Source organism: Phascolarctos cinereus, unplaced genomic scaffold (assembly GCF_003287225.1).
Source record: "Phascolarctos cinereus isolate Bilbo 61053 unplaced genomic scaffold, phaCin_HiC Scaffold_4;HRSCAF=312, whole genome shotgun sequence".
Classification (NCBI taxonomy): Eukaryota; Metazoa; Chordata; class Mammalia; order Diprotodontia; family Phascolarctidae; genus Phascolarctos; species Phascolarctos cinereus.
The window spans coordinates 80,066,294-80,076,004 of record NW_027555847.1 but is presented as its reverse complement, the minus strand read 5'-3'; the positions used below and the strand labels follow the sequence as shown (position 1 = coordinate 80,076,004).

The 9,711-nt window shown below is 39.6% G+C and overlaps 1 pseudogene; it reads right to left on the bottom strand.

Moving 5' to 3' along the window:
* Window positions 1-2,619: 2,619 nt before the first annotated feature.
* LOC110197552 (cyclin-dependent kinase 11B pseudogene) lies at window positions 2,620-3,643 on the bottom strand (annotated as a pseudogene).
* Window positions 3,644-9,711: the final 6,068 nt, after the last annotated feature.

The following is a 9,711-nucleotide window of genomic DNA, read 5'->3' as shown; positions in this document are numbered from 1 at the left end:
TAAGTCTTTCCAGATTTTTCTGAAATCATCCTGCTGGTCATTTCTTATAGTACAATAATATTCCATTATAATCATATATCACAGCTTGTTTAGCCATTCCCCAATTTATGGGCATCCCTTTAATTTTCAATTCTTAGCCATCACAAAAAGAGCTGCTATAGTTCCGTACAGATAGGTCCTTCTCCCCTCCCCCCTTTTTTTTTTATATATCTTTGGGATATAGACCTAGCAATGGTATCACTGGATCAAAGGGTATGAAGAGTTTTATAGACATTTGGGCATAGTTCCAAATTGCTCTCCAGAATGGTTGGATCAGTTCACAACTCCACCAACAGTGCCTTGGTGTTCCAGTTTTCCCACATCTCCTCCAATATCCAACATTTTTCCTTTTTTGTCATATTAGCCAATTGATAGGTATGAGGTGGTACCTCAGAGTTATTTTAATTTGGTTTGCTCTATTTCTAACCTGTACTGATTGATCCCCTCCTTAACCAACCTGCGGACACCTGTTTCTCACTTCTAGGGTTTCACCATATTGTTGCTGAATTTAGAGCACACACCTGACCAGAATTCCCAAGCTCAATTGAACTGCCAGGCTCAGCCTCCTCAATAGCAGGGTCTGCAGGCATGTACCACCACAGATCACAATTACATCTTAGTTTCAAGGTTTTCTTATATGATTTGTCCCTTGTCAGTTACTGTGCTCCTTTTTGGCTAAGACCTACAGCTTTCCTAAAGCAAATTGAATCATATGGCTTTCTATTCTGTCTCTCCAACAGCTCCTTGCTCTCTTGGTTCTTTCTTTTGTTATCTAGGTCATCAATTCATATAGATGACAGAGAAGTTACATTCAAAGTTCCTGACTTCAGTGGATTATTAGATGATGAGATCATTGAACTAGAACTAAAACGGACCTTAGAAGTGAAAATTCTCTAAAACCTATCTATGAATCTATGTAACTATGTCTTTTGATCTCTCTCTGTCTCTGTCTCTGTCAGTCTCTTTCTCTCTTTCTGTCTCTATATGTCTATCTCTTGTCTCTCTCTCTCTGTACATATAATAATAAACCAAGATTTTTAGAACTAGAAAGGGCGTTAGGCATAATTTAGTCTATAGCCTTTTCACACTGACATAGCCCATAACCAGGCATGTGCTGGACTCAACTAATAACAGCTTATGACAGCTGATTGTTAAATTTTTTTATCAGCAAATGCTATAAATCTGGGATAGATTTATTGTTTTTGTTGATTGTCTAGACTTGAAGGAATGGGAAAATATCGATAATGCAAATGAAACTGAAAAATGTTTTGTGCTATACATTTTTTTAAAAAGAAAGCCAATTGTTAAACATATCCCAACATACCACTGATTAGAGCTGACATTTCTATTACACTTTAAGGTTTACAAACGACAGTCTTCACAATAACCATCTGAATAGGTAGTACTAATATTATTATCTTCATTTTACAGATGAGGGAACAGGGGAAAAATGATTTGTCCAAGTTCATACATGCAATTAGGACTTAAGTTTAAGAGCTTCCTGTCTAGTCTCCTTTTCACCATACAATTCAGATTCGTAAGTTTCATAGTTTTTTGAGTCCTGTATATAATTTCTCTCCTACTAATTAAATCTCAGCCAAGATCAGGGTTAGTCTAGACTGGGGTACTGTTGGTTCCTAATGTAGAGATCTGAAACAAATTGCTATCAAGTCTCTTCAGCCTCATTAACTATTATATCCCATGTAGCTCTTTGGGAGAATTCCACATTGTAATTCTGTGCAACTGGAAAGATATTGTTAATTCTCTATGAAAGTTATTGGGAGTTCAGAAACTAACTCTATTCCTTTTAATTTAGAAGATTAGTTCAGCACTGGAAAAAGACATTATAGATTATATTAATCATCTTTTTTTCCTCCAAAAGAGTAATATGTGGGTGAATGTTTTGTTTGATTCATAAATACTTTTAAAAATTGTTATTTATTTCAGTTAGCAAGCATTTGCTATGTGGTAGGTACTAGGCTAGGCATTGGAGCTACAAAGGCAGCAATGAAATAGTGCCTACTCCCAAGCAGCAAACTGCTTAGTCTGCTCCAATCATTCTCTCTTATTTCATTTTTTTAAGTGCCATTTTCACTTCACCATATACCAGATTGGGTATAGGTGTTAGAATACAGATGGAGTATTGCCGGACAGCTAGGTGGCACAGTGCACAGAGCACTGGCTTGGAATTAGGAAAACTTGAGTTCAGATGTGACCACTCAGACACTTCCTAGCTGTGTCATTTAACCCTATTTGCCTCCGTTTCTTCATCTGTAAAATAAGCTGTTGAGAAAATGTCAAACCACTCTAGTATTTTTGCCAAGAAAACTCCAAATGGGCTCACAAAGAGTTGGATATGACTGAAATGACACAACTGTTGATGATGGGAGTAGATCAACATGAAATTACTGGAAAATATGGTCTATTTCAAGTACACTCTTTTGTCTTTCTTTAGGTTTCATAGGTATATTTGGATTGGTCTGGCTGAATATTCTCTTTCTTCCTCTACTCTTCACTGTTTTCTGAGATGATATAGCCCACAACTTTCTGCCATGCTTCTCCATGTTGTTGTTCAGTCATTTAAGTTGTTGACCAGTTGATCTGGTCACTCTCTGATTTCCCTGGAAACAGGGGCCTCTAAGTTAGCAGCTTTGCAAATATACAGTCCACTAACCTCATGTCTATTGCAGTGGAATATTACTTAGCTCCTAGTAACAGCTCTGGGGCCCAGTTCCACCATCAGCATGCAGATTTTGAATGGGGAGCTATATTTTCTGGCCAACCCCAAATCACCAAGTTTTAAAATGCCTTCTGAGGAGCAAGTTGGATGTCTTTATGTCCTGGGGAAGGCTCCAGTTGTCGTGAAGATGCCTCACCCTTCACAGAAGCTGGATCATCAGTATCTTCACTTCCCTGGGCAGAAAGGGCTGTTTCATTACCTTCATGAGGCTCTTGCGGTCATGCTCCACATAATTCATCGTGATGTAGATCTTGGTCTATGTTGCTGCCCACTACCATCTCCCAGACTGTGACAATGTTTTGGTGCTAAGCATTCATGATGGTATTGATTTCTCTGAGGGAGATAATCAGGAAGTCTTCTTTCTCATTTTCCATTTTCAACCATTTCATAGACACAGTTTCATCAATCTTTATATCCTTTGGTTTGTACGTATCTTCTTCATTTCTGTTCAGACTCTGGGATTCTGACAACCCTGCAGGGCGCAGGAAGGTATTTGGGGAGCTCCCTGCTTTAGCTTAAGGAGAGATAAGGTTGGAGAATTGGGAGGTTGTGTCCTTCCACTGTGGTGTTAGATTGCAGTATCTCTTTTCCAACTTTTCTCTCCCAAATCTGTCAAATCTTGACTCTGTTAACAACGAAGATATGGTTTCCATTCTCTTGCTCTTCCTCTTCACTCATTTCTTCTTCACTCATTTCTCCAGCACACTGCTCAGATACTTCCTCAGAATTACTTCCTGTCACCTCCTCTTCTTCCTTTTCTTATCCCTCACTGCTGCTCTCTTCTTTCTCCTCAGAACCAGATCGTGACTCTGCTGATGAGGACTCAGCTGAACTGGTCTTCCTCTTGCTATCACTGATATTTAACAAAATAAATAAAAATAAAATAGAGTATAGATAATGTTAACATGTGCTATTCTAAGTCAATAGGTAGCCTTCAGCAATCCCTGCATATGGTTTAGTGGCTCTCATTTCTATTTGAGCTTGACATCACTGCTCTACACCATTGCAAAGAGTCTCTAGGTTGCAAACATAGGTTACCAAAGTCATCAGGAGACAGAGGGGGTTTAGAAGGGATCAGATAGATAGTGTTCACTGCAACAGAAATGTTATTCAGTGATGGTGGCAAAGATTTGAAAATGGTCATAGGGATGATGGAAGATAGAGTATTGACATCAACTTCTAGTTATGAAGTAGAGAGACAAAAAGAGTAGCCTACATTAGAGAGGGTAGCTAAAAATGTAGAGTTTTTAGGGAAAAGGTAGGTCTCTGTCAGTGGGACGCAAAAGGATTATAATAACCCAAAACTATGAAAAAAAGGTGGGGGGGGGAAGGAGGGTCTTGTGAAGCTGAAATAGAGCACAACTTACTCTTTGAAAAGCCACTCAAACTCTTATTCATGGCCTGTATGTTCTTATTGAGACATTATATTTCAGGCTCAGCACATAGCAGATTCATTATAAATACTCACTGAGTTGACAGGATAGAATCAGAAAAAAACTATAACAAGCAAACAGAATTCAAACAGTAAGAATTAATCATATCACAGTACTTAGCTGCTTGAGTCTTTTTAGTGTAAGGAGGATCAGGGTCTTCCTATTATACTTCTACATTAGTCATCTTCAGGGCAACACAACAATTCTCTTACATTGAAATTGTTGGGGTTTGTAATGACCTTGGGTCATCAAGAGCCAGTTTACGGGGGTGGCTAGGTGGCGCAGTGGATAGAGCACCAGACCTGAAGTCAGGAGGACTCTGAGTTCAAATCTGGCCTCAGACCAAACACTTGACACTAGCTGTGTGGGCAAGTCACTTAACCCCAATTGCCAAAAAAAAAAAAGAGAGAGACAGTTTATCACTTTCAGTGTAAGGTTTGAAAATGTACTGAAGTACAATAAATTTTTAAAAATCAGGTGTTAATTGTATAACAATTAATACTTGATTAAAATAATTTAAACCCAAAAGATATACGTTGCCCAAATTTTGAAAACTTTCAGCTTTAATTGTCACTGACAAAGGGGTGGTAGTAGTAAAGGAAGGTTAAAATCATGAATGACAGTATTTGTTTCATATCTATATTTACATCTATATCAATACTGAGCTATACATTATGAATATATACATATATATATATATCTTTTCTTCTTACATGATTTAATTTAGTTTTAACTGAGTTTTATTGATGCTTTTTCTCTTAGAGATCAGTCATTTCTGGAAATATACTCCATCCCTCTCAAAATTGAAAATTCCGTCGTAGGAAACAAACAAACAACAGCAAAAAAGGAGGTAAACAAAAAGTATCTGGCATAATGACCTTATCTGAAAAAATATAAAATGGTCTGGCCTTCTAGTTCCTGCCTCTCCTCTCTGCCACGAGGATGGTAGTCTATTTCACTATCTCTTCTCTGAGGTCATTAGGGCTGCATGTGCATTTGGCTTCCTTTTAATGATCTTTCCAATGATGCTGTTGGAGTTACTGCACGTATTGTTCTTTTGGTTCTGTTTATTTCATTCTGTATCAGTTCATACAAATTGTCTCTGAATTCTTCAGGAAACTTTTAAATGTATATACCTATCTTTACAAAGTAGGGAGAATAGGGACGAGTTAGAAGGGAGTGGAGGGAGGGGTAAAATTATTTTGACAACCAAATCTTAGAAAAGGGAGGAGGAACCTGCAGGTTTGGGGGTTATGGTTAAAAAAAATCTCACTTAGAACTGAGTTCCTAGTGACTTTAGAATAGAATTAATGCAATAGCCTTTCTGTCTGGCTTGAATTTATCTCAGTCAAGAAAGACCACAGAAAACCAGAGCTGAAGGGGACCTCAAAGCCATCTAGTCTACCTCCCTCCTCCTTTGCCCCATCCGCTTCTTATTTTACAAGGCCAAAGAGAGGTTGAGAGATTTTCCCAAGGATACAGAAGTAGAAATATCGAAAGTGTGATGTGCTCCTCCCACTGTTCTATGAGGGCTCCCAGGTTACTACTTATAAAGTTTTATAATGTTATAACACTTTGCAGTTCCCATTTGCTCCTCACATCAGGAATGTCAGGGCAAGGGCAATTATCCCCATTTTATAGATGAAGAAACTGAGGCTTGGAGATGTGCGGTGAACTTGCCCAAGGTTGCACAGTATGTAGCAGAGTCAACACTGGAACCTCTGTCTTCTGGTCCCACAGCCAGAACTCTTTCCACTATATGGTGTTGTATATCTCACTATTAGAGAGTAATAAAAAGTCAGGGATGCTCTTTTGCTAATTCCACTAAATTTTGGCTGACAGTGTAAACTGAAGCATAGGTAAAAGAATCAGGCACTTTTTTTTTTACTTCAGTTGAATGATTATAAGATTCAGAGTTCTGAAATCATCTAGTCCAACATCTCCAATAGATGAGGAAACTGAGGCACAGGATTAGGTGATTTGCTCAAGATTGCAAAGGTGGCAGACCTGGAATTGGGTTCCAAGTCAGCCACCCTTTTCAATGCACCATTATGATTTAAACTTCTTACTTTGGGATGTCACTCTCAGATGTTTTCATTATCTTCTGTCATTACACAGTGATATTTCCAGTCACTTGTTAATATTCAAATAGGCATATGGGTTGTATATAGTGAGGGGGAAGGGGCAGTTAGTTCATTAAAGAAAAAACAAAAAAGACTTAACATTGTTCTCCTGCACCTTCCATGAGCTGACTCCAGTTTGCACGTTTCCTGCATAGTCCTGGTCACAGAGCTGATAGTGAATACCATGTCTCTGGAAGCCAAGCAGACAAAGCACAATCAGCTTGTGTGTGTGTGTGCGCGCGCGTGCGTGTGTGTGCACACACCTGCATGCAGGCTACGTGGGGCTTGGCTGGTGGAGGGTGTTTGAGTAATGAAAGTAATACAAGGAAGGAAGGAACTAAAAAGTGGAAGGTGCCAAAGAGGCCACTAATATCTAAGTCACCTTCCTCTTGCATCTTTCCTCCCACTTGTTTTGGGGGTTTTTATAGTCAGCAAATCTTCGCAGAACAGGAAACAGAGTTTAGGTTTTGCTCTCTTTCCTCTCCCTCCCCCCGCTTCCTTTTCTCCCCCTTTTCCTTCTTCAGACACTATCCCCCTTTCTGTTTTCATTGTTTCTGTTGCATCTTTGTCTTCCTTGCTCCTTTTGTGCGTGCGTGTGTGCGTGTGTGTGTGTGTGTGTGTGTGTGCGTGTGTGTGTGTGTGTGTGTGTGTGTGTATGATTCTTTTCTCTTTCTCCCAAACTGGGCTTAAGAGGAGAAGGGGGGGTGGGAGGAGGAGGAGGAGGAGAAAGCAGCTGGGAGAAATCTGATTCATGCAGGTCAGCTCAGGGTTGGATTGACCTTTTCCCAGGGTTCAGGGGTTTCCCCCCCGCCCCATATCCAGGGACTGTACTAAGACTCTCACATGTGTATGTGCATGTGTGCAGGGTCTGGGGAGGATGGGGAAATGGAGCTGCTGTGTAGCACGTTCCCCTCGTACCCTGCAGTGAGTGCCCTTCTGTTACTGCTTAGAGCTTCCTTCCTGGAGTCTATGCTATTACCCTGCATTAGACCAAACCAGGTGTTCTTGTGTTCTGTAAGAATGTAGTGCTTGCCTCTAAAGCCTGCTGTTGGGGAGGCAGAGGCTGGTGGATCTCTGGAGTTCTGGAGTTCGGGACGTGGTGCACAGGAGTGTTGCTGAAATGAAGCTAGTGGGATATGCATATTAAGCCTAGCAGCAATATCTTGAGCTCCTTTGGAGTGAGAGCTACCAAGCTGTCTAAGGGGTACCTAGCAAGCAAAAATGAGGACGATCAGTTTAAAACTTTTCTGCTGATCAGTGCTGGGATCGCTTCTAGCCTCAGCAAGATTAGAAGGGAAAGCCAGGCTCAAGTAGAAGGGAAAGCCATCAATTAGAAAAAAGTCAGGGACTCTGCGTTTTAATACTGGCTGTTTCATTAGCCAGCAGTTAAGGATGAGCTTTTGCTACTTCCACTTAATTGGAACACGTGAAAGGCTTATGTGTAGCTCTGGCAAATTCTCTGTAGAACCGTACTTATTTATAAAATAAAGGCACTGGAGTTGGTGACTTATGTAGTTGCTGCCAGCTTCCAGTATTCATGTTTCTGAGTCAAGGCTAGAATTTAGGGATTCTTTAAGTCAAGTCAACAAGCATTTATTTAAATGCCTTCTATGTGTCAGGCACTAGGGATAAAAAGAAGGGCAAAACCAGTCTTTGTCCTCACATAGCTCATATTCTTATGGAGGAGATGATATGCAAACAGCTAGGCAGCACTAACTAGAGGTAATCTCTGAGGAAAGGCACTAGTATTTTTATTTATTTATTTTTAATTTATGGAATAAAACAAGTATTCCCATAACCTAGTACAAAAGATGATTGCATATGAAACTGCAAATCTATTATGTATAACTTGCTATTCCTTTTAAATATATAATAAAGTTACCATGTAAATTTCTTTTTTTTTTCTTTCCTCTCCCTCTCCCCTGCCCTAGAGATGGCTATTATTAGACACAAATACACACACACACACAATACATATATGTGTGTATGTGTATATATACACACACATACATGTATACACACATACATATACATATATGTATATAAAATTATACATACTTCTATTTACCAATTCTTTCTCTGGATGCAGATAGCACCTTTTTTTCACATGTCCTTTATGGTTAATTTGGGTATTTATAAAAATCAAAATTCCTTTTCACTCACAGTCATTCTTAAAACAATATTGCAATATTACTGTTACTGTTTACAATGCTCTCTTGGTTCTGCTTATTTTACTCTTCATTATTTGGTGCAAGTCTTTCCATGTTTTTTTAAGATCACTGAGCTCATCATTCTTATAGCACAGTAGTATTCCATCACAATCATATACCAGAGGTTCAGCCAATTTAACTGCCTAGAAATACCACCACCAGTTCTATTTCCAAAGACAATTAGGGAAAAAGGAAAAGAATCTATATATTCTAAAATGTATATAGCAGCTGTCTTTGTGGTGGCAAAGAACTGGAAAATGGAAGACACTAGTATTGAAGGGGAAAGGCTTCTTGTAGATTGTGGGTTTTTAGCTGAGATTACAAAAAGATGTGATGGAAGCCAGGAGGCTGAGGTGAGGAAGGAAAGCATTTCAAGCATGGGAGATAAGGAGGGAAAAGGTCCTGAGCTGAGGGATGGAGAGTCTTATATCAGAAACACCAAGGTCAGTGTCACTGGGTCATGGGCAGAGTGAAGGGGAATAAGATGTAAGAAGACTGGAAAGGTAGGGAAGGGCCAGGTTATAAAAGGCTTTAAAAGCCAAACAGGATTTATGTTTGATCCTGGGGTCATAGGGAGTAACTGGAGTTTATTGAGAGTGTGTGTGTGTGTGTGTGTGTGTGTGTGTGTGTGTGTGTGTATGTGTGACAGAGAGAGAGAGAGAGAGAGAGAGAGAGAGAGAGAGAGAGGAGAGACAGAGAGAGAGAGAGAGAGAGAGAGAGAGAGAGAGAGAGAGAGAGAGAGAGAGAGAGAGAGAGAGAGAGATCTGCATGTAGGAGGAATTTCATTGAGTCTACTCCTGGTCTGCTGACAGTAAAATAGCTCCCAGGGAAACAAATTGACTGCATGTCTTAGTTTGAATATTGATCATAGTAAGGACTGGTTCCATTACTGTTCTAGCCTGGGGCTACCACAAGCATTTTGTGCTGAGCCCCTGAAATAGTTGTAAGAGCTACACCTCTGGACATACCAGAACATTAGAGAAACTATGGAACTCTCAGGTCACCACCAGGATTTACTTAGTAAGTAGATTACTGAGAAACTCCGAAGTGCAACTCAGACATCCACAAATGGGGATCATACCCTAATGTGGCTGTGAAACTGATCTAACATGTTAAAATCAGTATGTTCATTTTCAGCTGTTTCTGTCTATTTAAAATAAACCCTC